Source organism: Schistocerca americana, chromosome 11 (assembly GCF_021461395.2).
Source record: "Schistocerca americana isolate TAMUIC-IGC-003095 chromosome 11, iqSchAmer2.1, whole genome shotgun sequence".
Classification (NCBI taxonomy): domain Eukaryota; kingdom Metazoa; phylum Arthropoda; class Insecta; order Orthoptera; family Acrididae; genus Schistocerca; species Schistocerca americana.
This window is the reverse complement of record NC_060129.1, coordinates 90589958-90617604: the sequence shown is the minus strand read 5'-3', so window position 1 is coordinate 90617604 and position 27647 is coordinate 90589958.

The following is a 27647-nucleotide window of genomic DNA, read 5'->3' as shown; positions in this document are numbered from 1 at the left end:
TGGCCGAAAAGTAAGCAGGACCAGGTTAAGCAAAGCATATTGATGATGCCAAATTGTAACGAAGGTAGTATAAGAGATCCTGTGTCGTGCTATCAGGAAATGCTGAGACGAAATAGATATTTGGATGTTCCATACAAACCTGGGGAGCTCATTAGGATCTGTATAACGAAGTTGCCAGTGAGATTGCGCAGAGATATAGCGATAGCAGGCAGAGGCTTAGACGATTCTGCGTCATTTCAGCAGTTGTAATGAGAGGAACATCGTGAACGGAGACACGACTCATAGGTCAGACAGAGTGGAGAATAGGAACGGCGGAAAGTATCAGAATGGCAGGAGAGCATGGAATCAGAGGAATGACAGGAATGGAAGATGGCGAGGAAATAGGGGGCAGAATTCATGGGAATATCGACCGTCAAACCGGGAAAATAGAAGATGGGACAGAGATGGAAGAAGAAGGGAAAATCAAAATGATGGGCGAAGAGAGGATAGGCAGTCATTGCGTTCACGACAGGACAATCATTGTCACAATTGAGACGATCAAGGGAAAACAATCGTGTGGGCTTCGTCACATTTCTAACATCAAATTATGGAAAAGTTACGGATAGATCGAAAGTAGGCAAGTTATGGTAGATAGTCAGTGCATTTATTTGTGGTGTGTAACGTTGTGCAGGGTCAAATCGAACATAAGAATTTTCAGGCGGAATGTCAGGAAGTATGACGGAATAGACTGGTTGAATGAGGCATGAATAGGAGTCGACAGAGTGTTATTGTACGCTTTTTTTTTTTGTCATATGAATAAGGATCAAGCAGAAACGACGTGATGATTAATGAGTGTATAAAGATGGTAGATAGAGAAGTGACGTGATAAATAGTAGTGGATAAAGGTGATATTTAAGGAGAGAAGTGACGTGAAGCAGTGTGATTAATAAAGAGAGATTCGACGTGATGAAACAGTGGTAAATAAAGCTGAGTAGAACTAATAATGTGGAGGTGTCTTCGAGGTATGTTACAGAGAGGCCTGTGTATGCTGCAATCGAGATTGATGCGAATGGCGAAGGAAGACCAGGAAATGATGGAGTAATCGACGGACGGAGAGCCGAAATACGAATGAAGAGATGAGGACAACTGCACAACGTGAAAGGACATAAAGGGAGTATGAGATCCAGATGGTGAACGTTGTGGAATACTGACGTAAGATGTAATATAAGTGTAAATGTAATTCTTACCATAACAATTGCTATATGAAAAAAATTATTTTTGTTGTTGTTGTTGTTGAAGCCTGGTACCAGTATAACTAATCAAAACGGTACCAAGAATGTGTACAGTTATTTTGCAGGATGAATAATTTGTGTATTTTTTGTTCTTAGATGAAATGTCGCAATTCTAAGTTGATATTTAGCAGGATGAATAATCGGTAAAGTGAATGCAGAGGTAAGCCGATGGTGAGAGGTGCCAGAGTGAAAGGACGAATTCGGAGACTGGAAAGCTATCTCCGAAGCAGCTTCATGTGTTATGTGGTTGAGTATAAGGGAGCAAAGGTATGGTATGTTGTCGTGAGTGTGGTGGTGTTAAGGTTAGCTGACTTCTAGACCTATTCTGTTAGTGTATTAATGGAATGAATGAGAAGGACAATGTGATGTCTGGTGAGGAAGAGTCGTAGAGTAGTGTGATCAATGCGCACACTCCTGTAAAGGGGATGCTACCGATCCCTACCTAAAACACTATTGTGTTATTGTTTGATTTGGATGAACCTCGAAGGCAGGTCAGGATCTGGCATCATGTGGATGGTTCATACATGTCCTAGAAATGTTGTTATATATAATAAAAAGGTAAAATATATAAAGAGATACTAATTTCAGTCTGTCACAAGCACAAAGGTGCATTGCACATTGTAGATTTAGAGTCATTAGTTTCTAAAATGTTTATTGTGTTAGGATGTTAAAGTGGTTTACTATTTAATAACATGTGGTAGGTAATTGTGAGCTGTGTAGATTATTTATTATTTTTTTGTTAGAACACTTTCAAGTGGTATTAATTTCAGTCTGTCACTAGCACAAAGGTTCACTGTATATTGTAGTTTTAGAATAAACAGTTTCTAATATTTTCACTGTGATAGGATGTTAGAGTAGCCTACTATTTGATATTGTAATTATGAGCTGTATAGATTGCTTATTATTCCTTTTTTTTTTTTTTTACGCTTTCATGTTTTCTATGAGGGACGACAGGTACAATCAATAGCACAAGTGTGGGCTGTATATAGAAAAGGGATAAATGTTGATGTGGTATGTGTAGAAAACTAGGGTGTATAATTTTATGTTTTTTAGAACAAAGATTCTTTTATTACCAATCTATCTAATAGATCATACATGTAATCAATGAGTATTTAAATACTGTAAGAATATCCTTTTGTCTGTAATGTTGCGAGATGCATGGAAGGGTCTGACTGATTGGGTGTCGTAGCGCTGAGATGCTACGCAGAACGCGCCCTACTGCTAGCAAGGCTGAGCTGACATCGCCATGGCGACGGGCGACAGAGCCGCGGCACTCCCCACTCCACTGCCGGTCGGGGTACACTCCACGCGCCCGCTACAGCAGGTCAACGGCCTGGGGCGACACGCACGTACCACTGGCTATTCATAAGTTCCCCCACCCTTACGACTGGGGAAAGTATCCTGCTCAACGGCGGAGCAACGGCAGAATGAACGACGCGCGGCAGAGTCCGGCGGGCATTTGTTACCAGCAACTATTAACTAGTACTGGTCTGTGGAGCTGTGAAGCAAGATGACTGCTCGTATGTCTCCATAAGGTGGAAAGTGAAAGACTGGTGTTGCCACGTTGTGAGTGGTGGAAAAGATTTTGTTGTTTTGTTTTGTCTTGACCACTGAACGGTGGGATCCATAAAACTTTGGCAGTGACTGGTTAAGTGTGCTATGTGAATTGCATGTGGGACGCTTGGTATACTTAAAGAGGACAGTTGTCACTTGGTGACTAATTATTGTATGAACGCAAAAAAGTAAAGAGGGACATTGACATTTGCAATTGTAGTTGGAGACATTTCTTTAATTGGTGCGGGAATAAGTGCTGTTTGTTGGAACTTACGACTTTTAATTACACCATGAACTGAAAGGACAGAACCGTGGGTAATAGTAGTTGTAGGGCTATTTCTGGACGACCAGATTCGTGTGGATGGTGCGCTGAGAGTGACTATGACATTTGTGTTTAATGTGAGATACAGTTTACTGTTCAGTGCGTGTTCAAAATGCCGATTTGAGTGACTTAAAGACTCTCGTCCGGGTAACCATGGGAGAGCTTGACACCGAGACAGTGTTTCTAGGGAACCTGTCAGCAACTTTTTTGACCCCAATAAAATCACAGAATGAAATGATTCCATGTGACTCGCAAGATAGGGAATAATGTATTTGTACTTGTAATTGTGTAAATTTTTTTTTTAATTATATGTTTCATTCTTGAAGGGACAGCAAGTGTAATTGTATTTCATTAACATTTGTGTATAGAATAGTTAGTGTTTTTGTTTTTGTTTGTTCTGGGTTACCAGTTCATGTAGCATGTTTATTAGAATATTTGGTACAGAAATGCTTTAATTATTAGCCAGTGGCGTAATACTAACGTAGCGGCTCTTGTTGCATTGGTCAGTAAGGTTGTCACTGGGGACAAGAGTTTGCATTGCACAACAAATATCGGAATTAACTGATGTATTTTGATGTCGTGGACAGTAATGATCTTGTTGGTGTGTTGAATGAAACCACTTATTTTCATTATCACAGTGGTGATATTTCACATTAAAGTGTAACAAAGGCTAGTCAAAATGCAAGTTCTTGTCGTCTAAATGTGTAACAATAGAGAAATGAGCAGCAGAGTAAGATACGAGAGCTACTGGTGGATTCAAGCACTTATTGCTAACTATTTATTGCGTGTATTGATCAAAGTTGATGGACTGACTAGCTCAGCAGCAGGTATTTGTACTGGTGGAGAAGGATAAGGTTAAACTCACAGTCGAGTAGTGGTGGCAATTGCTTAAGTGATGATAGTTAACAAGGTATGACATGATGTCTTAGGTTGACTATATTACGTAACCAGCATGTAACTTGTGGTATATTTCATTGTTTTTTCTTCTCAGTTTTATTTCTCTGTAGGTTTGATGTGTATTTTAGAGTAATGGTATGGAGCCTGACATTCTACATGTAACTAGTGTATGTAATGTTTTTCTTTTGTTGATTTTGTTTTGTATTTAGACTTTGCTGTGTAAAGGGTTTTACCCCGCAATTTATGAATGTCAGATTACTTGCTCTGTGTTTGGATGGTGAGCTATTTAAAATTTCATGAGTACAATTAGTATTTTTCTTATTTGTCATAGAATTAGTGAAGTTTGGATTACTCAAAAAAATAACGAAGATCCCAGTAACTAAGCAAATTTGTATTTCAACATTATCTTTTATTCGTATGATTTTTATTTGTCATGTGGATTGTTGTAAATTTGTATGTGTACATTACTCCAGATTGTGGAGAGTACAATAATGCAAAAACTGTGTCAATAATTTGGTAAAGTAACAGCATTTGGTCATCTGATTGAGGTCACCAGGGGCTAAGGTTTCCTCCTGGTTATTTTGATGACTTGCTACGTTCGTTCTAATACAGTTTTCTTTAAGAAAATGTTCAGAACTACCCTCGCACTGCAAGGATAGTACCATGCCATTTTTTTCTGCATGGGTAGCCTGTGGTGAAAGGGTACAGTACCGCCCGACATTGAAAATAGGTACAACATACTTCATTATTTTTGTCAGAACAACACATTATTTTTGTAAAATAACTCAATTTCAATTAATACGGCGAAGCTGGATACCAGTGTGGGAAAGAATGACAATTTATTTATTTAATTGATCACATGTGCACTCCCACAAAGTAAATCCCTACATCCAGTTTCGTGAGATCTGTGAAATGAATTAATGTATGGTCATCTGCTAACTGCAGATAGTGAGTGTGAATACATGATCATCTTTGAGTCGATCCTTTGGCCACCTTTGGTGGGACCAAAGAGATGAAATTTACCTGAGCATTGAGCACCTGAAATGTGGCTGACCAATACGGTAGCATGGTCTTCCCCCACCTCGACAGAGGTGCGTGATGACCTAGAGAACGGCCATGTTTCAGCACTCTGCCGCTGGATCTTGTGCTGTTAAGACCTTTTTAGTTGTGCTCCGTAATGACGAAAGAGTGGAGACATGGTATGCATGTGGAATATTTAAGAGTAGTTTGAAATAATAATTTCTCTATTTCAGGAACTTTTGTGGGGAGAATTAAGTGTCAGGCAGGTAATCTTAATGGGATCGTAATAATCTTTGGAAGTGACCAACGGTCATAATGAAACCACGTGTAGCAATAAGTTGAAATACTTCCATGTACTTAAGTTAAGCTGAATTACTAGCGTGTGTACAATAAGTTGAAATATTTAAGAAATAGCGTGTGTACCATAAGTTGAAATATTTAAGAAATGGCGTGTGCAGGACTTGAAATTAGAGACGAGTACTTCCACGTGGTGAGTATTGGGTGAGTCTCAAACTGTGTATGAGACAAAAGATAAAGAGAAGTACTCGTCCATGATATCAGTTGAGGACTCGCGTGTGTGATGAATACGTTCTTAATATTACTTTGCGTTATATGATTCCGTGTGACGCTAGATTCAAACTCTGAGAGAGAAGCAAGGTGAGTCGGCCGTCTATCCAGCAACGCCACTTGGCTTGCATTGCACAGGAAGACGAGCATATATCTCCAGAGTTCATAGTAGGAAAGTAGAATTACGAAGTGGGGCAGTGTCGTGTGAAACTGGGATAAATATTAATTGAAGTGGGAAAGCTGAAAGTGATAGTGTTGTGACTATTTAGTGTTTTGTATTTCTTATTGCAGTGTGATGTATGTCATGTAATTTGGGTATGTGTGGTTTGCATGGGAGAGTAGCAAGGTAGTTTCAAAAGATTGGTGGACTTTTCCTTCGTATTGTATGTTGTCATAATGTCCCGAATTTATAATGTGTGCGCCATTCATATTCAATGCGGTGGCCACGTGTTGATAAAAGCCGTTAAATAAAAGATAAAAAGGAAAGAAAATGTGGTATTGCCAGTGCGTAGTTTACAGTGAGAGTTCTGTAAATTACTGATAGTCAGATGCGTGTTTCTGTTGCGTATTAATCATATAGGAGGATAACATGTAACTTAAGTGTGAGTACTTGAGTTCATGTTACTCGATAAATAAGAATGAATCCACTCGCTTGGCAGACCACTCATCTTGCAGGCCTGACTGCTTGATGCCACAGTATGAGCAAGGCATGTGCGTGCCTCTCAAACTTACCAATCTTCTTTCCCTCCAAATTAACTCCCGTTGCTCTGCTATCTTTGTTTCCCTCGATCTCCAGAACGCCTATGACCGTGTCTGGCATCCCGGGCTCCTCTTCAAACTCCAGATGTATGCTCTCCCCATCAACTTCATCCATCTCGTTGCTTCCTTCCTCTCCCATCGTCCCTCATATGTGACTATCCACAGTTCCAACTCCAGTACTTTCTATTCCTCTGCCGGTGTGCCCCAAGGTTCTGTCCTTTGCCCTCTCTATCTGCTATACACTGCTGATATGCCGAAACCTTCGTGTTCATCTTCTCCAGTTTTCTGATGACACCGCCTTCCTAGCCATTTATCCTACCCTTCAATAGTCCCAACGTACCCTCCAAACCCACCTTGACCAATTCACCACTTAGTGCAATGAGTGGTTCCTCCATATCAATCCCTCCATGACCCAGGCGATGATAATAGGCCGCACCACCTGCTTCTTCCGCCTCCATGATTTCTACCTCACCATTTATGGCCGTCCTATCCACCTCACTCCTAACCTCAAATACCTTGGCCTCACACTCGACCGCCACCTCACCAGGACTCCCCATCTCCTTACCATCCAAAACAAACCTCACAACCGCCTCCGCCTCCTGAAACTCCTGTCCGGCTGGACGTGGGGTCTGCATCCTTCCACCATCCTTCACACCTACAAATCCTTGATCCGTCCCATCCTCTGTTATGCCTGTGTAGCATTGATTTCCGCCCCTCCCCGGTTCTATAAAGCCCTCCAAATCCTCGAACACCTTGCGCTCTGCCTGACCTTCCACATCTGCCTTCCATCCCCAACGAGCATCCTCTACGACCTCATCCCCCTCCCCCACCTTCTCCTTTTCCTTGAACACATCCACACACTATGTATTGTCCACCGCCTTGATCCCCCTCACCGCCAGGTGTCTCCCATCCTCTCCACCCCCAACCAGTTGCCGCGCCTTTACCATTGTGTCCCACCCTCTCTCCATCTCCACACCCTCCATCTCAACTTCCACCGCCTATCCCTCCCAGATGATGAGCTTCGCCCCTACCCTTCCTACCAAATCTAACCCCATCTTCCTGCCTCCTCCTCAGGGCTCCCTCTCCTCCCCCTTCCTCCTCCTGAGCGGCTTGCCCCTCCTACTTCCCTCCCTCTCTTGTGCCCTCTTTCAGTGTCTCTGCACTCCCTCCTGCCCTGTCTTCCCTCTTCATCTCCCACCACACGTATCTCCTGGCCACTTTGTGTACCCGCTGACACCACTATTCTCTTCATCCCGCCGCTTCCCCTGCTGCCCCTTGCTCTTCCTCCTTTTCCATCCTCTCTGATCTTTCCCTCGGCAGGTCCCACCTGGCAGTTTTATTCTTCGTCGTGTGTGCTACAAGTGGGTTTTAAGTGTGTTGTTCTGGAGATTTTTTTAATACCGTGGCCGAATTTTAACCTGTGCATGTCCATTCAGTGTCTTCTCTGTGTTTTAAGCATCGCCAACTGTGTTTTTTAACTTCCTGGTGACTTTTTTAACTGTCCCCTGTGAACGTCTCCATGTCAGTTTAATTTTACCTCCATTTTCTCCCTTTACTCTGTTTTATGTTCCCTTTTTTATCGCCTTATGTATGTAACATTTCTTCTTATTTATTTTAGTTGTCATGTCGCTCGGCTGAAGAACGGCGGATTGTGCTGCTGACAGCCCTCCCCAGCCCATAGGGGGCAGGGGAATGAAATCACAATAAAGCAACAAAAAAAAAAAGTGCCCAAACCTTAGCCAAGTGCGCAGTATGTAGGAGGGTGGACCAAAGTGCGCGAGAGGCTGGTGTAGCCGACTCGGACAAGTCTGTTACAGTAAACAAATACATTGGTGACTAAGGAAATCTCACTGTACGTCGATGCTTTCAGGTCCATTAAGCATAAACTATCAAACTGATTACGTGACTACTTATAACAGGTCGACCAAACCACCCTCACACCGAGGTGTAATAATGTTGAGGTGGACTAATACAAGAAGGTGAAAATGAGAGCATATCTTTGTTTTGAAAATGTTGGTTTTAGTCTATAGCCACAGTTTGTTTATTTTCCCTCCCAGCTACCAGTTTCGGTACACACTACCATCGTCAGGCCATCCTCTGGCACGCATTCGTGACCCTCACTTCCCAATTAACTGTGTCAGATTTTTGTATTTGACACGTTACATCTACTTGGGAAGTAAATGTAACCAGTAGCAAAATAAATAAACTGCTATTGAAGACTAAAACAAAAAATTTCAGTATTGTATTCGTCGTTGTTCGACTACAGTGTGTGAGGAATATGTATTTTTATATGTAAATTGAGGTGGAGGGGCAAGAAAGGAAGCGGCTGGGAATGGGGTACTGATGTAAGCTGCATCGAGGCTTTATGCAGAATCAGCGGCGACGCGTGGAAAGTGTGTGCCCTGCCGCAGGCCGCCTCAGCGCTACTCTGCGACTGCACTGAGTTATCTCCACCGCTTCTACAGAGAAGACAGACAAATACGAGAACCAAGCAACACAATACCGCTGAGGAGGCAATAAACAAATGTAGAATTTGCCCTCCATAGTTCTGGACACTTACAAAGCATTGATGTAGTGAAAGGAATGTACGGCCGACCTCTCCAGACTGGATGTGCTGCCTCAGACTAACTCTTAATAAGCGTGTCACAAGTGCTGATGTCGTGACGTTACAGACGTGTATAACCGCGTGAGGCGTGCAGCGACACGGCAGTTTTCTACGGCAGGTGCTTTTTACGTCTGCGTATGCCTGTCAGACGCTGGTTACGCCTTGACGAGTTTTCGGCACTGTGTATGATGGAACTGTTTAACAAACCACAGAAAAACACTCGAAAAAAGTACAGAATGTTAGAAAACTAAAATATATTTAATGCAAATGAAGAGAAAGGAGCAGGTAAACCTCGGAAGACGGACATGGATGTTTTGTTCAATAAAAAATGCGACACGCCATTCATGTCTTACATTTTCTGCTGTGTAAGAGGCTGTAGACATCAGAATGTAGAGCTTTGGCTTTGACCGGAATGACGGTCATTATCTTACCCCTAGGAGACTATAAAGTAATTCGCCAAATTATTTACATCAAAACTTCAGAAAACAGCATTCGAGATAGCTCGGCAATGTATACGGTGGGGCCGCCACCGACCCCTTTTCTGGTAGCCCAGTGGTAATTGTTGTTTTTGATAACAACGATGGAGATATTTCTTGTGAACTTGAACTTTTTGTTTATATTTAACACCGAAGGAATTTCGAGAACATACGACATAAGAACGTCATCATCAGAAACTTAGTTCCATGCTGTAACGGAGTTTGTGACCCAGAGCAATTTTCGTGGCACATCATCAATGTTGCATCTCCTTAATTGCTAGGTATGTCATGCTGTCGAGTTACAAACTAATGATCTGAGGATAAATGTTGTTATGATGAGACTTGATGATGAATTTAGCCTTCAAGATAGCTCGCCAGTTTATATGGTGGGGCAAATAAAGGTTGCCCAGAGGACAGAGTTCCAGGGTACAAAGGAACACAGCAGGGTGAAGGAAATACAGTACTGACCTGTCTGTAGCAGATGCCGCGAGTCACCACCGTCCACTTCTTGGCACTTGTGGGTCCTGGTCAGCCAGCTGCTAAACGTGGATCGAAGCTGGACCGCTGTGATTGATGCAGTCTCATCCCAAATGCTCTGCTGCAGTCCTTGAAGGCTATGAGGGTTGTTGCGACACACCCTAGACATGAGAGCTCCCCACACACAATGATTGCACAGTGACAGATAATGTGTAATGGCTGGCCAGGTACGGTCGTGATCAGACTGAGACACATGACTCCTAAATTTGGCTGGCTGTATGGGCAGCTGCTCCATCCTGTTGAAACTAACTGTAGGTGTTTACCTCCTCCGTTAGTGCTGCCAGAAATGATTTCAAAATGTTGGCAATGTAACGCCTCGAAGTCACACTCTGATGAAAGCAGGTGGGGCCAATAGCGTGGTGTGCAGACACTGCACATCGAACCCCATAGTTGCGATTATGCAGCTGTGTTTTGTGGAAATTGTAGGGATTATATTAGACAGCCCCTACTGGCCTATTCTACGTCAACATCAAGAATTTGTAGTTCAGTAGGACTGAGGCACGTCTTACGGTGCTGGGCAATCGACAGTAGACATTCATCTGATGTTTGGAGGGGGTGTCATAGGAATATCGGCGACACTCCAGGCCCTGGAAAATCAGACAAGGCAATTTCCAGTTTTGCAGGTGTGGAGTACACTACAAAGATAAAATTCTCATGTTTGATCGGTAAATGGCTACAGAAGTATTCTTCTGTTGTATAATTTTCCTGTACCATTTGTATGTGCAGATTTCATGTTAGTTTCCAGTCAATGGTTAGTCCTGTGCATTTTAGTGAGTTACTAAACTGGATAGGATGGTTTCATGAGGCAGTAGTTGCGGGGGTGAAAAGCGGCGATTTGTCATATTCAATTGTACGGATCTTGGTATGGCTGGTTTCAAGGTGTCTTTGGTTGCACCTGGTTGAGGTGGGGTCGTCAGCAGATTGGAGGAAATGGGCAGGGTGATTGAACCCACCCACTCCTACCATTTCCATAAAGAGTACATTTTTTGTCAGCTTATCCACTAACTCAATATTAGCAAATTCGTCATCTCTGCAGCTGTTACCATTCCGTGTGTGTGTGCGTAGAGGGGGAGGGACTAGTGTCTGTGCCCCTAGAACAGCACTGCACAGTTCCTCGTCTGCAGCATAGCGACGTGCAGATGCATGTGCCTCAATGACTCCCCATCACGTGTTGTCAGGTGTGGTGAGGTCAGGACTTCTTGGTGGCTATTTCAAGGGAGCCACTGTTACTGATGAGCCACGACCTGTCCAACCAACTGAGAAATTGTTCTATATACACTTGTATTCGCAAGAGTAGCACGCGGCTAGAAATACTAAACACCCTTTCCAGGAGGATATTGCAGCACCGACAGGCGTTACTCAGCCGGCCCACTGTTTCCGTGCTGACAACAAGACAGCGTCCCCGCACTCCGCGCAGCCGCTACAACAGTGCCGTCGCGCTGCCGTCAGCTTCTTCTCGACTAATTTTCTTGACTGCCACGTGGCAAGCTCACAAGCCCTCTCACTGCGCTCTCAGTGTGGTCTGCTAGCGTCGGTGTGATGGTGTATAAAGTGGCCAGGTGCTGGGCTAACACTAATTCAGACGTATCTGTGATTTCAGTCTTTCTTGGCGTATTCCACTGATGAATTCTTCTCGGGTTATCAGCCGAGTGGTGGCGTGATGTTCGCCAGAAGATGATGGGTACGAAACTCATTGAAACGTTGCGACAAGACGACGCCACCACTCGGCTGATAACCCGAGAATAGTTCATCACTGATTATTAACAAGAAATTCCTACTCAATATTTACAAAAAATTCATGTCGCCCAACCTATTCATTTCTTTAAAAAATGTAATCATCACAATACTCTTCATTAAATATTAATCCTGATCCAGTATTGATGGCAACTAGTGGTGATAGAATGACGTCAAATTTAAGATTATGACAATTACGACATTAGTGAAAGTTACTACTAAAACTAGCTAACTGCTTAACATTAAAATTTAAATCCCAAAATCCCTCTTAAAAATGTATATAGTGAGTTAACAAAATATATAATCACAAGTTGACATCGAATTTCAAAGCATTTTTCGTAGAAAATCAGTTTAATATCAGAAATTATAATACACAGTGTAAACTACGTTGGGACTCCTACTCAAGTTTACACCCACAACTTTCACTCGTTGCACAGTTTAAGATTTACTCAAGTACTGTTCGGAAGTAACAGTCGTCATATTTCTTTTCACTCCTCCACTGTGTGAACTTCTTGGTGATATATTAAAAACATAAATTCGCATGACGAAATCTTTCTTTCTTTGTCGCCGTGTTGTGCCTCTATCGAACTTTATACGGTAGACCGCTTTTCTCCCCTCTGTTGCCCATCTGAATGTGTGTATTTCCCTTTACTGTTTGGAGTGAAGGTGGAACGCCACATTCACGCTCACGAGAAAGCCGAACAAAAGCACGAGCTGGTCGCACAGGGCAAGATATGAAAAAAGTATAAACTTTCACTCGCTGACAAACAAATGAAAAGTTGCCAGGGTGTTACAATGTGTTTAAATGACGTTCAAGCCTTCATGTGACGAGTTGGCGCATAAAATCATGCCCATTAGCGTACATTCAATTGCTTTTCTTCATGATCAGACCCAGCCTTCGATATGTCGTCAAGCATGTGTTTGCAACCCCTGGACTCGCACATCCACAGTGTATATTCTAATACGGGGAGACATTTCAACTGAAAGTCGCTTGTCCGGTGTCTGCCGACAAATACGTTGCTGCAGTGTGTATGTTGTTCAGAAATACGATGCTGTGTTTCTTCGAACATGCATGCATGCATATATGCATGTATGTCCAGAACAACATTGCATTGTACTTCTGAAGAACACAGAAAGTACAATTTTATACTCTCGTCCAAGGAAAAAACTTTGACCAAAATTTTAGTCACACTCTTTACTCTGTGTAGATCCTGTGTGACACGTCCGGGTTGTCTGAGGGGAAGTTTGTATAGTCCTTTGTAATCAACAGGCCTAGAAATCATAAACAAATTAACTTGTGCATCAGAATGTAACCTATAGATGCTAATAACTGTAAGTAATGCTTTTAGGTGTACTTAATGACATAAGGAATTTTTGGTACCTCCAACCGTTCAGTGCTTAGCTTTTCCGATTTTTAAGTAATACCACACAATTCCTTCCGTTACGATTCCTTGATACTGGAGGATATATCCTACAAATCGATTCCTCCTATTAGTCAGATTGTACCAGTACTGATTTCTATCAGTTCGACCCAATACTTCTTCAATAGGTATTCGATTTAGCCATCTTATCTTCAGCTTTGTTCTGTATATCATTTCAGATGCTGAATCGATGAGAGCATGACAGCTTTTTTTCCGCTTGCCAACGTATGGAGGGCATGTGGGCTAATGTTGCAAGGCCAGACCTTCTGCCAGTCATCTGGACTGGTCCCCTCTAACTAAGGAATAGGCTTCTGCCCCTCATCCGGAACCATATGTTTGTCTGGCTCCTGCATAGACGCCCCTTGCACGTTGTAGCATTTACAGTATGGGCACATACACCACCCCACCTCTGTATGGCCTTGTTGCTAAACAGTGTAGGGATTGGAGTATTGTAGTCTACAGTGTGGAATATCTTTCGTGGTTCATAAAAGACATGAGGGTATCACAGGTTCTCTGTATTCTCCCTTGCACTGATAACGGCCGGGTAAGACTGGCTGCTCTGACGTCTATATGTCTACTGAATCTTATTTTTTTTTTGAGATTCTTATATAAAATTTTTTAATTAGGTGTTTGTATCTGAGGATATACAGTTAAAACTGAATGAAGCTATTACCAGTGACTGTAGATATAAAACAGAGAGGAAATTGATTTTTGATTCTTTATAGGTGTTTTGTATGAAGCCCTTGGTGACATGTACAACATTTAAGCCTCCAACCATTTTACGCCACACATTTAGAAGGGTATGTGGAGTTTGTGGCGTAGCAGAAATGTGTGATTTGTGTTCTGCAGTGGTTTCCGGCAAAGGTGGCGTACACGCAAGGTATTTCGCATAACCCCACGAAAAGAAAACCTTGGGTGTCAGGCCCAAAGATATAGGAGGCAGAGAACGCAACGCCGCCATGGCAAGGTCGACGGATTCATCGTTTTGGGAGATGCAGCTTCAAAAATGTGGAGCGGCTTTGGATTCTCTGCTCTTGCACAACGATGGAAATTCCAAAGTTGATTTTACATTGCCTGTAATGCTTATGAGGCTCATATCCCCGCTGTCAAAATTAGGAACAGTTTGAGCACAAACAGGATTTCAGCTCACGCAAATCGCTAACCGCCTGCGGTCACAGCTAGGATATGACGCCAGCACTCGTGGCCGCACTTCCCACACACACACATGTAAGCATGTGGAGTATTCTTGGCGCACATCCGCAGTGATCTCATTACGCAAATAAGACATAACATGTCCTTAAACGGCAAGTGCATCGATACTGTGTGGAGACCTGTCTGTGGTGGACTAGTGTGCTGACTAGTGTGCTGTTCTCGCCCACGTGATTTACGCAAACTGAAATGTAATGTGTAATGGTTACTCAAACTGTCGATAGCCACCAAGGCCATATGTCACAAGCTCCTAATACTATTTAATAGTTTATGCCTAAAATACATTTTCACAATGACTTCCCAATAGAGAATCTATAGTTTTTAAAAGGTTCTAGGAAATTTTGATCATGTCAGACAGGTACCCCACTAACACATTCACGTAAAGTCCTATTTGGGAAGTAAGATCCGATCAGGTGTAAAATGGAAAGCACAGAGAAAATCCGATGATGTTATGCACAGATGTGATTGGCAGTGAGTCTAGTATGGTAATCGATCGCGTCATGACACTCTTTCCAATTCTGACTGCACAGTGAGCACGTAAATATGACTCGAAAATAGTGTCTGCTGTCAAGTATGGGTGTGTTCCCTGTGTTTCGCCTGATATCATGCAACCCCGCCTAACGTACCTGTCGTGCGTTTCCTTCTGCTGTGGCAACGAAGACGCTCCAGCAGCGTTTTGGATGGGCAGTTTTGATTGGCCACCATACATCCCGGACTTGATTCCCTCTGAGTTTTTATCTCTGCTCATATGACCTGCTCGCTTTCAGGACACCCTCTTGGAACAGACAGAGAGCTGCAGACCAGCTCAGAGAATTGGCGGACAGTACAGGTGGCTGCTTTCTGTGACAAGGGTGTCGGAAAGTTGGTACAACTCAACCACAAATATTTAAGTCGGGGTGCCGAGTGTGCAGAGAAGTATCGCGATCGTGTAGCTAACTATTACAAACAAAACACTTTATATTATCACTGTGGTTTCCATTTCGCGGCCGATCGCATCCAACTCTCCGAATAGCCGTTGTAAATGGTGGTGACTCCAGTCTACCCTCGATATGTTTGCGACAGTGCATATTAAAGTCGGTGATAGGCATAAAATACTGCCCGAAAATCCACTAAATGCTTTTTCCGAAATTTATTTCAAGGAATTGGTTCCGGAGATAACGTCTGCGAAAACATTCAGTGACCATTCAGTAACAAATAATTCTGAGCACACTGGGAGCATCATGACGCTTACACGGATTGTTGCAGCTAGACTGAACAACTTAACACCCAAATTCGCTGAGAATCAAAGTAAAATATATCTATTAAAAAAAAAGGAGACAAACGTTAGCTTCATGACTTCATAAGCTTTCAAAGCTATGCAGGCTTAGACCGGTTTTCATTTCATTTTAAAAGAAAAGTAGTATCGACAGCATTCGAGAGATTTATAACAACAGATGAGTATGACACAAAACTGCTCTCCCATGGCGCACAAAACAGGTCACTTTCGAAGAAGAAACAACAGGAAACGTTGTGAAATTTAAAACAATACAATATCTCCAAGACGGGCGATGTTTTATAGAAACTCAAAATTTAGAGTAGGCTTCCGTGTGAGAAGCTTTTAATATTTCCCACAATAGAATCATTGTCTCTACATCTGGCATCAGACCAAGAGGGATTCTGGTCGTATGTAAAGTACGCCAGTGGCAAGACACAATCAATACCATCTCTGCACGATGGCAGTGGTAATGTTACTAATCAAAGTGCGGCTACGGCGGAGTCACTAAACACGGTTTTCCGAAAGTCCTTCACCAAATAAGACGGAGTAAATATTACAGAATTCTAATCAGCAATAGCCGCCAACATGAGTAAATTATCAGTAGATACCGTCGATGTAGAGAAGCAACTGAAACTACCTAATAAGTATACCTGTTGGATCAACTACGGAGGATGCAAGTCAAATATCTCCATATTTAGGAATCATGTACAGTCGCTGGCTCGACAAAATGTCCTAAAGATTGGAATGTTCCACACACCACACCTACAGTGAAGAAAGGAAACCAATACGAGTAACATCGATTTTCACTATGACCTTGAACAACCACTGTGTTCGAACATTGTGAATTATCTCGAAGAAAACGATATATCGACACTTACTCTGGACCGATTCAGAGCACATGGTTCCTACGAAACACAACCAGCTCGTCACTCAGTCTAAGTAACGAGAGCTATCTACAAGCAATCTTAAACCGATTAATTTCCAGATTTCTGGGAGCCTTTTGATACCGTTCTTCACAAACTGCTTGCAGTCACATTACGCGCCTATGGAGTATCGTCAATAGACCAACATCGACAGACGGATCAGCTCTCCTCAGCCGCAGGCAGCACAATAACAGAGACATGAACTGTGGATTGAGTGAACACAGAATACCGAACAAATGGGTTAATTCTATTTCTTAACAACAAAGACAAATGTAACATTATTGATCATAATTACTTCTTGGAGAGGTAATAAACAATTGAGAAGACACACAAGGTTAAGAATACTACGAATCATTCATTGACTTCTGTAGGCATATGGAGTGTAAATGTAAGGGAGGAGGGTATAGAAGGATGGATTGGGGGCAGGTTATAAAATTACTAATAAAATGAAGAAGCCATTATAGTGGGGGGGTGGGGGACAAAAGGGTAACTAATAAAGGAATAAGAATAAAATTGCGAAGTGACTGACTTTTTTAAAATTAAGATACACCTATGGTAAATGGGCACTTTTAAATGTTAAAGCTAGGATCAAATATAGCATATGTTGGGTCATTGTGTGGGAATGATGCGTCCAAAGTGGAGGTATGGCTTAAGTGTGTATCGGTATATTCTCTGTGTGGATTCGTGTGTCATAGTATTTTATGTGTTAAATAGTTGTGATACTAAAATTTATTCCATAAATTTAATGAATTTAAAGGTTTTATTGAGACAATCAGTTTGGTTATTGACAGAAGTTTGGGGTGAGGTATACTGATTCCTCATTAAAGTAGTATATCTCAGAGGGAGGAAAGGGTACTTCAAGCAACGTCAATGACTAACGGGACTGCTATATTTATGGATGCAGCGGATGTTATCGACATGTTTGTTACAGTATATGTTTATGAGCAGGCAACTTCATGGTATACTGAGATAAATAGGTGCTGCAAAGTTGTAACAGCTACCAAAGAAAATAAATTGCTCCTAACCTTTCCTATCCTACCGGACACTGAGTCGAAAGATTAAAAAAAAGTGACCTGCTTGTAACACCAATTTCTTTGACCAAGACAATTTGACACTTAGCCAACTGTCATTCAGTCAAGATGGTGTACTCAGTAATGAAGCAAAGCAGTAGGCTCTGTCAGAACCATCGACTCTGTGTCTAGTAGTGCATTTTAATTCGACAGTATGCCATCATAGGAAATTTATAACACTTGTAAGTAAGCATCACAAATATAGATTCTTATATGGTCATATCATTTGTTATGTATTTCACTGTAATTGTCTAACCTACTTTCAAAAGACACGTGAAAATGGCACTTTGAAGATGATATCATGATTGTGTAAGTGTAAATGTAACACTGTAAATAAACAACAGTCTAATGGCGGTACTGACTTTAAAGAAAAAAAAATTGATGGGTACATCATTTAGCTTAACGTATAAATGGTGCAGAGCATGCAGCACGTCCTTTTGTGCCGTCACAACATTGCCCTCGTCGATATTGAGCGATGTGATACACGCATGACGGAGACGAGTCTGATGCCGAATCAGATGATACAGAGGAGTCAGTTGGTCCACAGCCCAGCGGACGTGGTTTGGAACGCCACCTCAACCCTCCCACTTGACGCCCCTCCACTCCTAATGATCGCACCTTTACACGCCTGACGTCTGCAATACGTAGCAGAGCCTGATGCGCACTTTCTTAAAGGCCACATAAGAGAGAGTTGTAAAATTCTTGCGTCCTTCGAAATTTCCGCGCTCTATCAGCGCACAGTCGTGTCAACGCTTGTCAGAACCTCGGGTTTGCCCTCTGAACTCAGCATTCCAAAATGGAGGCTTATAACGCAGCTGACCAGAGACTATGGTACAACACTTCTGGGTTCACCTCATATGGTAAGGATCTCCATTTGGGCCGTATTCAACACCCAAGGGAGTCAAAACATTTTCATCGACTGTCGTTCATGACTTAATGTGACAGTCACTACACTGTGGTCCATGAAGTCGGCGGCGTTAGCATCGATTGCCAAAGTCCTTTCACACGTCCGGCCAGACTAAATATGTGACACCTGTTGCTAGAAGAAGCAGTAAAACAAGTAATACTGACAAAAGTCGGATATTTACAGACGGACTGAATTTTACTACTACCGACAGAAATAAAAATTAGGAAACTGGTCTACAGGACGCAACACACAGTTAGAACAACCACTTATCAAAATAGTATACAAACAGTTCCTCAAAAAAATTATGATAGATCTAGAGTGCGTCACGTACTGGACGATGCATAGGGGAGAATGGTTACGTGAAGAAAAGTTCATCTTATTCATTTACCATTATCAAGGATTTCAATTCCTTCAATGGAAATGTCCTCCCCAAAACCACATATAGTACACACGGGAGCCACATTAAACACATGCAAAAAAAGAGACAGAAAAATTTACATCAAGAAGCTAGCCGCAAATCCGATACAACCTTATCAATATTCAGAGGAATAAGCGTATGAGCCAGCACACTTTAACAAACAAGAAGCTAAATTCGATCTCATGGCTGACTTAATTACTCGTACGTGACCAGATTGTGTCAGGGTCCATTTCCGAGTCCGCTGACGCGTCCACGTTAGACCGAGCGGCTAGCCGGGTGGGCTTATCATCACTTACTCAGCACCGATTCAGTCAGTTAATATCGCTCCTCTGAAACACTACCAGCTCTTCACTCACTCAAAGTAATGAGTGCTATCGACAAGGTACCTTAAACGGATTCCTTTCCACATTTCTGGACGCCTTTTGATACCGTTGCTCACAAAAGGCTTGTAGTCACAGTGCGTGCATATGGAGTATCCTCCCAGTTGTTCGTCTGTAATCGTGTATCCCTGTCAGAAACGACACAGTTAATAATAACTGACGGAAAGTCATCGAGTAAAACAGAAATTATATTTGGCGTGCGGAACGGAAGTGTTAGAAACCGTCTGCTGTTTCTGATCTGTATATACGATTTAGGAGCCTATCTGAGCAGCCCTCTGAGTGTGTATGCACATGATGCTATCGTGTTTCGGCAGTAAAGTCAACATAAGCTCAAAACCAGTTCGTTTTGTACCAGCGAGTTGTAGAGGAAGGAGTGTCACGCATATGATCTGCGGGTTTGGGGTGGCAATAAGTCAGACAAAGATGTTTTTCGTTGCGGCGAGACAAATTCAGTCAAAAACTTTCTCCTGCGAATATAAAAATAATTTGTGGATGTCCATCTACATAGGAAGGAACGAGGGTCGTAATAAAGTACAAGAAATCGAACGTAGCATGGGAAGATACAAGTGTCATTTCTCATGCACGATGTTCGAGAGCGGAAGTGTACAGACATAGGCTGGAGGTGGTTCGACAGACCCTCTGCCAGGCACTTTAGAGTCAATTACGGAGCGGCCATGTACACGTGTTGTCCGCCTACACACTATATCTGGTCAACACTTGTTTGTGGTACAGACACTGGTCTGATGGTACTTTACCGGCTGGTATATCCTTTGCACTTCTGTACAACCCCTGCCGTGATATGAATTTCAGCCTTCTTACGGTAGTCGAGCGTTGGTCCCACTCTGCAATTTCAACCTTCAGTAATTCCCTCATTAGAAACTCTACAATTCCTTGAAGTCTCAGTCTGACCTCTCAACCCAACCAATCTTTTAAGCAAGTTACCGCTTAAGTTTCCGTTTTTCCCATGTCAATGTAGTACTTCCACATTAGTTACTCGATCTACGCATTAAATATTCAACAGTATTTTGTAGCGCCACTTTTTAAAAGCTTCTGTTCCCTTCTTGCCTAAACTGCTGTTCAACATAAGACAAATAGCTTCGGGAGAAGTTCGTAAGATTTCTATTTACATTCAATGGTAGTATATTCCTCCTTTTCAGATACGCTTTTCTGCTCTTCAGAATCTCGTTTCCTGCTACTACTTTTTTATTTTCTCGCCCTTTCTTTCGTCCATCTTCAGTTATTCTGTTGCCCATAGAGCAAAGCTCATGCCTACATAATTTCGTAAATTAATTCGTTCAGCAGCGCCTCATCTACTTTCATTACATTCCATTATCACTGTTTTACTTTGGTAGAAAATCATTTACAACCGGTTTTCAAGATATTATCCATTCAGTTCTATTGCAGTCCCATGAGTTTCGGCGTCGCTGGCGGAACTGTGTCATGCAGAATGCTTAAGGGTTTTGCTTCTCGCCACAGAACTTTCATTTCCTCACAAAACTTCTCTTCCTGTTCCTTTACTTGTTGCTTAGTAAACAGATAGTTCAACGTGGAGATAGGCTGCAACTCTCCATTTCACTACTGTTTCTAGTTTGATGTGGTATTCCAAATGACCCCTGCATGGTCTGCAGGATTAGGATCTGTTTGGTTAGAGAACCATTCAAGGCGCGATAGAGTGCTTGAAGGTTCCTTAGCAGGAACGTTTGTGTACAGACCTGGAAGATGTAACTGTCCATAGCACACTCGTCATGAATGGGTAGGATGAAGGACAACAAATGGTCACCAAGAATGTTGAAATAAACGACCTGATTTATATTCACGATATTCATGGTACATTATCATAATATCACAGAAGCGTCTGCAACCTGAACAGTGCCCACGACACAGGGCGAGTTAAACAACTCATTGGACTGTCAGTGGCCTTGACACCTCACATCATCTGAAGGACGCGACCCCTCAGGGCACACTGCACTCGCCTCCCCCTCCCCTCCCACCCCCCCCCCCCCCCCCCCACCACCACACACACACACTCCAGTCAGCCTCTGGACAGTTCCTGTGCTGTTTGGCCCACTGGAGACGTGCAGCGTTGTGTGCCACTGTGAGCGATGGCCTTCTTACAGGTACCGAGCTCCACATCTCCTCTCTGTGTTCGCTTGGAAACTGGTTGACTTGGACCTCGATTGACTGGCAGAGAACTGTTGTACTTAGAATCAAAGGAGACACCTCCAACGTATTCCACTCTTCTAAATTTCTCACTACCATGACCTGCAAAGATAGCCATCTTATCTATGATGGATGCAACAATTTATGAATTCTGATATCTAAAAACTTTTTAAATTCATGCAGTTGCTCCTGTCACCTAACACTGGTCTTAAAATGTTTATGAATGTTCCTAGCCAGGTAGCCCAATCTCTGGGAAACATTTTAACCTTCAAAATTGGTTCAGATGGCTCTGAGCACTATGGGACTTAACATCTGTGGTCATCAGTCCCCTAGAACTTAGAACTACTTAAACCTAACTAACCTAAGGACATGACACACATCCATACACGAGGCAGGATTCGAACCTGCGACCGTAGCAGTCGCGCGGTTCCGGACTGTGCGCCTAGAACCGCTAGACCACCGCGGCCGGCTTGCAACCTTCACTAGCATATTTGTGAAGAGAGTAAAATATGAATTAGGAAATAATTAGTTCCGGAAGTTTTTCAGTTAACCGAGTAGCAGCAGCGATTCTTGGACGCTTCATATAATTACAGTCAGCAGAAGCAAATCTTATAATATTGTTTTCAGAAAAGTTGTATTAAAAAATGAAAGAATAAGATGAGAATAAAACGTTTTACTTGTTGCACCTTATCATATTCACCGTGCCTAGAGATTTCACGAAGGTTCCAAAATCTACGTTCACCTTTATTTGTGTTCTCGTAAAATTTTTAAGAGCAGATAGTAAAAACCTGGGTGTTCACTCTTGTCTTTCTGCAGTCTACTTCCATAACGTAATCTTTACGGCCTACAATTGTAGTGATATTAAAATATACTAGCTTATCTTGAGTTACTTAAGTACTCCAGTCCACATGTTTAATTTCATTATTCACTGTGTCACCAATTTTAATTTTCAGCATATCTAGCTGGGAAGACGCCACATTTCAATGTGGTACTCATCCAACACTGGCGTGATCTTATTCCTAATTTAAAATGTTCTTTCTTATAGATTACATGAGCAGCTCCTCCAATCGTTCAAAAAAGAGGTCTTAGTTTTTTCAAACCAATCGTTAACCATAGAGCGATTACCGAACAGCGACCTGGAAATTACATTTCCTGAAATTCAGTCTGTCTACATCCTCTGTTTTGCTACTCCAAACACCAATCTGAGACCATCATCTTCATTCTGGTAGCGAAATTCTGAAATAGAATAGTTGGCGAAAATGGGAGATCAAACTTACATCTTCCATAACTGTTTGTGATTCTATTACTGTATTCAGCTGTCTCCTGTGCATTTAACAGTGGAATTCCCAGTGGATTCGTAATTTTACCGCCCTTCCTTTTAATTTCACCGAAGGCTGTTTTGACTTTTCTATTTCCTGGGTCACTCCTTCCGCCAATTATTTATCTCTTTTTCGATTTCATCACATTTCATGCCGCCATTCCACTTTAGCTTTCATGCATTTCCTGTTTATTTCATTCCTAAATGACTTGTATTACCTTATTCCTGATTTTGCCTGCACGTGTCTGTACTTCCTCCTTTCGTCAGCCAGCTGAAGTATTTCTTCTGTTACCTTTTCTCTGTTTCCTCTCAGTTACCTTCTTTTTAGCTATGTTTCTCTTTCCAAATTGTGTAGTCCTTCTTTTTATAAATGTCCATTCCTCCTCAATTTAATTTCCTTCTGAGCTATTCATCGGCGCTGTAATTATAGCCTCAGAGATCTTCAACCATCTATCTTTATTCATGAGTATTTCTGTATCCCAGTTCTTAGCGCATTATTTCTTCCTGCCCAAATTGTTAATCTTCAGTCTGCTCTTCGTCATTACTAAATTGCTATCTGGGTCTACATCAGGTTCTGCGTGTACCTGATTCTAGTACTGGAATCTCTGCCTGATCATGATGTCATCCAACTGGACTTTTCCCGTATTTCCCAGTCTTTCCTAGTACAGGGCTACCCCTACCACTCGTAAATACTGAACAGAGGCTTCGCTATTACTACCTGAAATCTACTGAAGAACTGCATTAGTCTTTGTCCTCTCTCATTGTTACTGCCAAGCCCATATTGTCCTTTAACATTTTCTTCTACTCCCTCCCCTACAACCGAATTCAAGTTCCTCATGACTATTTTGTTTCCCCTTCCCTTCCATACTGAATTACCCGTTCAGTACCCTCATATATGTTCTCCATATCTTCATATTCTGCTTGAAACATCGGCAAGTATACATGAACTATCGTTGTAGGTGTTGGTTTGCTGTCAATTCTGATGAGGAAAACCAATATTTTAGGCACACTCTTTGGTTTGGTTACGTCCGTAAGACACCTTTGAGTTGAGGTCTGAGGTAAAGTTTGTATAGTTGTTTGTAATCAACAGGACTGGAAATCATGAACGATGTGTTGTAAATTGCATTGCGTATCAGGATTAAATATATGGATGCTACTATCTAGAAGTAATGGTTTAAATTGTAGCTAATGACGTAAAGAATTCCTGATAACTCCAACCATTCAGTGTTTAGCGTCTTCCCTTTTTATGTACCACGCACTTCGTTCCATTACCTGATTCACTATTCCTTGATACTTCCGGTCATGTACTGAAAATCGATTCCTTCTATATGTTGCATCACTTCGATTCAGCACCTGTTCATTAAATACTCGATGTACCCATCTTCAGCGTAATTCACCATAGGCTGCTGCCCCTCTTGGGAACCCCATGTTGGTCTGGCTCCTTTATAGACGCCTTTTCCATGTTGTTGCATCTACACTATGACTGTCTGCATCACTGAGGTACGCACGCCACCCCACGGCGGTCTTTTCGCTAAACAATGCAGGTGGAGGCGGGATTGGACTAATTTAGTTTACAACGTCGAATATTTTACTTAGTGCACAAATGACATGGGGGTACGACAGTTTCTCTGGCTCTCCCTTGCAGTGATAATCTCCAGGTAAGATTTGCTACTCTGATATCTATATGTCTACTTAATCCCATTAATATTTTCCTTACTCTTTTGCATTTTGTTGTTATATAAATTTGTCGAATTATGTATATGTATTTGTAGATGTAGAGTTCAAACTGAATGAAGCGGTTACCAATAGGTGTAGTTATTCGGAACACAGCAAATTTATTTTAGATTGTTTATAGGTATTTTCCATGAAGCCCATGATGACAAAAATGGTTCAAATGGCTCTGAGCACTATCGGACTTAACAGCCGTGGTCATCAGTCCCCTAGAACTTAGAACTACTTAAACCTAACTAACCTAAGGACATCACACACATCCATGCCCGAGGCAGGATTCGAACCTGCGACCGTAGCAGTCGCGCGGTTCCGGACTGCGCGCCTAGAACCGCGAGACCACCGCGGCCGGCTCCATGATGACACGTGTAACATGTAAGCGACAACGCCATACAATTAGTAGTGTGTGTAAAGTAACCGACGCTTCAGAAATGGGCGAATAGTTTTCGGCGAATGTGGTATATACACAAGGTATTTCGCATAACCCCACGACAAGAAATCCTTGGGTGTCAGACACATAGGTCTAGGTGGCAGAGAACGTAGTGCCGCCATGCAAGGACGACGGATTCAACGTTTTGGGGGGTGCTGATTCGAAAGTGTGCAGTGCCTTCCGATTCACTACTCTTCCACAACGATGAAAATTCTGAATTTTATTTTTCGTTTTCTGTACTGCTTATCGACGCACTGGCAAGAGTCGCCTGCAGTAACGTATCACCACTACAGTAATTTAGGGTTGGGCCGTACGCTGCATCCCCTACTGTGTGGACGCGGCCCGTGTCTCTCGCTGGCCTTCCTCGACCAGTGTTGCTGTGACGCCCACAGCCGGGCTGTCGGAAGTGGGAAGCGGCTCAGACCGCAAACGGGATGTTAGCTGCCCGCTGACCGCTAACCGCATGCAACCGCAGTGAAGACATGACGCACTTCCCCCCCCCCCCCCCCCACACACACACACGTAAACGCGTCGAGTATTCCTGGCGCACATCAGCAAAGGTCCACTTACGCAAATACTACTTGGAGGCGAGAAATCACGATCCTGCGTTAGTAGCTTCCCGCAGATCTAGAGATTTATACCAAATATATTTATAAGCGACGGTACTAATCTCCTATTGCGCACAGAACATGCCACTATTCAAGAAGAAAGGAAAAAAGCATGGGAAACTTAAAACAACGGAATATCACCAAGATTGGCAATGTTTTATAAAAGCTAAAAATTTTGCGCGGACTTTAATGCGAGACGCTTTTAATAGTTTCCACAACGGAGCTTTGCCTACACATCTGGTAGAAAACTCCAAAGAGATTCTGGTCGTATGTAAAGTACATCAGTGGCAATACCCAATCAGTGCCGTCTCAGTGTGATGACAGTCGTTATGTTACTGATCAAATTGCCGCTAAAGCGGAGTCACGAAATGCGGTAAATATTAGAAAATTCAGTCAATAACAGCAGCCGACTTCAGTAAGTTAGAAGTAGATATCCTCGATGTAGAGGAGCAACTTAAACCACTTAATAAAGGCAACTTTTCCGGCCGAATTGTATACCAGTCACGTCCCCTACGAGTATGGTGGTATATATTTAGAAATCATCTGCAACCACTAATCCGACAAAGTCTCAGCCCCTAATGAATGGAAAGTTCGACACGTCACACCAACAGTCACGAAAGGAAACACGAGTATTTCCCTGAATTAGTGGCCCATACCAGTAACGTCGATCTGCAGTAAGATTTGGAACATACACTGGGTTCGATCATTATGAATTGTCTCGAAGAAAACGGTCTATTGAGACATACTCACCACCGATTCAGTAAATATCGTTCTTGTGAGGCACACCCAGCTCTTTACTCATTCAAAGTAACGAGTGCTATCGACAAAGGACTTTAAACTGGTTCTTTTCTTGATTTCCAGAAGGCTTTTGATACCATTTCTCAGAAACGGCTTGTAACCATTTTGCAAACCCATTTCCTAGTTGTGCGACTGGATCCGTCATTTCCTGGCGGAAGGGTCACTGGGCGTAGTAACTGACGGAAATTCATCGAGTAAAACAGAAATGGCATAAGGGGTACGAAAGGGAAGGGTTATAAACGGTCTGCTGTCCCTAATCTGTATAAACGATTTAGGAGACAATTTGAACAGCTTTGTCAGAGTGCTTGCACATTATTCTCCCGTTAACCCTCTAGTAAAGTTGGCATAAGATCAAAACTAATAGCCAAATGCCAATTTAATTAGCCAAAAGTGACAACTGCCTCTAAACAATGCACAGAGGTAGGTCATGCACATGAATTCGAAAAGAAATCCTTCACGTACCGGATACGTAATAAATCACACAAATATAAAAACTGTCAGTTCAACTTAATACCTAGGAATTACAGTTACGAACTATTCGAATTTGAACGATGTTACAGAAAATGTTGTCGGAAAAGGAACCAAAGACTGCGTTTCGCTGGAGTCCCTAATCTTGTTAGTATTGTTAGTTAATCTACATTCTAACTTATATTTCTAATACCCAGTGTCAAATTGGAAGTGCTGTTACTGTTGATGAGATTTGATACACCTGCCTGCCTGATCCTGGAGCGCGCCCATTCCGCGTCCGGCGGTATTGGGTAGGTGCCCCTCAGCCTTTGTTGGTTTGTTTATTGACTATTTTGGTCCCTAATAAATTCCCTCATAATCTTGCGTGATACCTCGTTTGTCAAACTATTTAGGATATGATAGGTGTCAGCTCGTCGTATTACGGAGAAGATGTCTCCGTTCGGTAGTTATTGTCTTAAATCATACGCTACGTCGTCATATGTTGGACAGTCATAGATGATATGTTCAGGTGTGCCGTCCCGAACACCACAGTCCCACGCTGGTGTAGCCCGTTCACCAAATCGACGTAAGTATATGGGATATTGCCCATGCCCTGTAAGAAAGTGGAGCAGTCCTCTACTTGGCTCAAAGAAACCTATCTCTAATCTTTCCTTGTTATCAGTGAGCAGTTGAAATACCCTTCTCCCCGTTTCTTCATTTTCCTATGATTACTCCCATTGCTCCCCCCCCCCCCCCTTCCACTGATAGCAAACTTGTCACCTAACTGTACCCACATGATTTCCCTGGTCTTTCCTTTGGTTATCCTGTACCAT